Below are 3,833 nucleotides of genomic sequence, written 5' to 3' on the forward strand. Positions count from 1 at the left end.
ACCCAGCATTTTGCTACATACAGGAAATGCACCCCAGTGACAAAGATGGATACTACCTCAGAGTCAAGGGCTGGGAAACAATTCTCCAAGCAAATGGTCCCAAGAAACAAGCTGGAGTAGCCATTCTAATATCGAATAAAATCAAATCTCAACCAAAAGTTATCAAAAAGGATAACGAAGGAACTTCATACTGGCTAAAGGAAAAAATCTACCAAGATGAACTTTCACTTCTGAACATCTATGCTCCAAATGCAAGGGCACCCACATTCATAGAAGTAACTTTACTAAAGCTCAAAGCACACACCACATCTCACACAATAGTAATGGGAACCTTCTACACCCCACTCTCATCAATGGACAATTCATGGAAACACAAACTAAACAGAGACATAGTAGAACTAACAGAGGTTATGAACCAAGTGAGTTCAACATGTATCTATAAGACATTTCTTCATCAAACAAAAGAATATACCTTCTTCTCAGTACTCATGGTACCTTCTCCAAAATTGACCATATAATTGGTCACAAAACAGGCCTCAAAAGATATAAGAAGATTGAAGCCGGGCGTGGTGGCGCACGCCTTTAATCCCAGCACTCGGGAGGCAGAGACAGGCAGATTTCTGAGTTCGAGGCCAGCCTGGTCTACAGAGTGAGCTCCAGGACAGCCAGGGCTACACAGAGAAACCCTGTCTCGAAAAAACAAACAAACAAACAAAAAAGATATAAGAAGATTGAAATAATCCCATACATTCTATCAGATCACCATGGACTAAAGCTGGTCTTCAATAACAACAAAAACAACAGAAAATCCACATATACATGGAAGCTGAACAATGCTATACTCAATGACAACTTGGTCAAGGAAAAAAATAAATAAATTAAAGACTTCTGACACTTATGGACACTTCATTTTTGACAAAGGAGCCAAAACCATACAATGGAAAGAAAAGAGAAAGCTTCTTCAACAAATGGTGCTGGACTAACTGGATATCTACAGGTAGAAGAATGAAAACAGGCCCATTTTATCATCCTACACAAAACTCAAGTCCAAGTGCATCAAGGACCTCAACATGAAACTGGATACACTAAACGTAATAGAAAAGAAAGTAGGAAAGCACCTTCAGTGAATTGATACAGTGAAATAATTTCCTGAACCAATGTCTCAGGCCTTAAGATCAGCCATTGACAAATGGGACCTCATGAAACTGCAAAGCTTCTATAAGGCAAAGGATACTGTCAACAGGACAAAATGGCATCCTCCAGAATGGGAAAAGATCTTCACTGACCCTACATCTGTCAGAGGGTTAATAATCAAAATACTTAAAGAATTCACGCTGTAAGACTTGACCCCCTTAGAGAGGTATCTGCTCTGCTCCAGACCTCCACAAGTCCTGGCATGGAAGGGTTCTCTGAAAACTCTACCACAGGAGTTGTGTGCTCTGAGGGCCTGCAGAAAAAATGTAAACAGGCAACCTCAGGAAATAGGAGATTGAGGGGATCCCCCAGAGTGTACCAGAGACCTTGGAGGTGAGAGACCCCCAGGACTCACAGGGAGGGACCTTTGATGAAATGCCCGAGAGTAGGGAGAGGAAACTTATAGAGCCCACCTCCAGCAGGAAGACAGGACATCAAGTGGGATGGATGGGGTTGCCATGCCACAGTCACACCTCTGACCCATTATTGTTTCTGTCTGAAAGAATTACAGGGATGGAAATGGAGAGGAGCCTGAGGAAAAGAAGGTCCAGTAACAGGCCAAAAGTAGGATCCAGCTCAAGGGGAGGTCCCAAGGCCTGATACTATTACTGAGGCTATGGAGCACTCACAAAAAGGGATCTATCATGACTGCCCTCCAAAAGACCTAACAAGCAGCTGAAAGAGTCAGATGCAGATATTTTGCACCCAACCAATGGACAGAGCAGCTGACCCATTGTTGAATTAGAAAAAGCTGAAAAAAATGCTGAGGAGAAGGGCAATCCTGTAGGAGGACCAGCAGTCTTAATTAATCTGGACCCCTGAGATCTTTCAAACACTGGACCACCAAACATACAGTATACACCAGCTGATATGAGGCCCCCAAGTTCTCTACACATACAGTAGAGAACTTCCAGGTCTGTGTTCATTCAGAGATGATGCACCTAACCCTCAAGAGACTGGAGGCCCCAGGGAGTTTAGAGGTCAGGTGGGGTGGAGGGTGGGGGCATCCACATGGAGACAGAGTGGGGTGGGGAGGAGGTGTGGGGTGTGGAGTAGTCAGAGGGTGGATGGGGAAGGGCGGGGTATGGAATATGGAGTGTAAAAACATGAATTACAAATTAAATTAAATTTAAAAAAAAAGAATTCGCAAAGATAACTCCAACTTTGGATTAAAAAACAAAGGTGAGCTTTGAGGCCTCCTCTGCTCAGGCTCTGCCCATTAAGGAAGACAGCCTCTCCCCTAGCTGTCTGGGGATGCCTTCATATCAAGATGTAGAACTCCTGTCTCCTCCAGCACCATATCTGCCTGCGTGCTGCCCATGCTTCCTGTCATGATGATAATGGACTGAATCTCTGAAACTGTAAGCAAGCACCAGCTAAATGTTTGCCTTCATAAGAGATGCCTTGGTCACACTGACTCTTCACCGCAATGGAAACCCTAACTAAGACAAAAATCATGTCACTTCTTTCGTGTGTCTGATCTTCTTCCTCTCTTTTAAATGGAGTCAATCATTTATTATCCCGACTTTTCATTAATGGACGTCACACAGAGGTAACTATTTCTAATCTACCCCAGAAGTCCTTGAATTTACGTTTTAAGAGCTGAATGTGTTGATTTTATATCTGAAAAGATCCTAAGTGATGATATTATGCAAAGGATTGAAGAGAGCTCTCTTACATAGCTAATCTATCCACCCACATCATTTCTGCCTAAGGTTCATGTCCTACCTGGGGTTCTATTTAGTATTTCCAAATTCAGATACTTAAAGATAATCATTATTTTATTCTGAGTTATCTCCAGTTAGACATAACCGTCTCCTCCAACTATCTACAGATTTTATTTTAACATACATTTAAATGGCATATCTGCTTTTCTGATGATTAGTGTTATGAGTCAAGGGGGACTAGGACGGTGGTTCTCAACCTGTGGGTCACAACCCCTCAAGGGTCAAACAACCTATTCACAGGGGGTTACATATCCGTTATCCTGCATATCAGATATTTACATTATGATTCATAAAAATAGCAGCAAAATTATAGCCATAAAATAGCAATGAAACCATTTTATGGCTGAGGGTCACCACAACAACTGTATATTAAAGGGTCACAGCATTCAGAAGGTCAAGAACCACTAGACTTCAGCACTGTACTCAGACATCTGGTTAAAAACTTCAGATGTTTCTGTGATGGTACTTTCCAGACGAGATTGGCATGTGAGGCAGCAGACTTACATGAAACAGTACCTCCTCCAATGTGGATAGACCTGCTGCTCTAGGCAGCTGAAGGTCTTGGTAGACTGTTGCCCTAAAAAGAAGCAAGAGTGTTGCCACGGTATACCTTCATAGAATTCTCGGAGCTCTGTCTTCTTTCATGTTTTACAGATTTTTTTTTTTTTTTTTTTTGCTTGCCAAGTCTCTATAATAGTGTGAGTTAAATTCTTAAAATATAACATCCTTTCTCCTCCACCCCCCTTCCCACCCTCTCAGTTATGTGTTTTCAGTGAACTTGGAACAATAGTTAAGTTATGTCCATACAACTTTTGAAACTCTTCTTAAACCACATACAATCTAACCAGAAAATATAACTCGAAAGGTATATGTTTTTCACCTAATTCTAAGATCATATAATCTTTTTTTTTT

General features: G+C 41.6%; 1 protein-coding gene across 10 annotated transcripts in view; it reads right to left on the minus strand.

Moving 5' to 3' along the window:
- Anks1b (ankyrin repeat and sterile alpha motif domain containing 1B) overlaps window positions 1-3,833 on the minus strand; it is a 1,029,892-nt gene that overhangs the window by 929,208 nt on the left and 96,851 nt on the right. The window lies entirely within an intron of this gene.

The sequence above is a fragment of the Mus pahari genome, chromosome 9 (genome assembly GCF_900095145.1).
Source record: "Mus pahari chromosome 9, PAHARI_EIJ_v1.1, whole genome shotgun sequence".
NCBI lineage: Eukaryota > Metazoa > Chordata > Mammalia > Rodentia > Muridae > Mus > Mus pahari.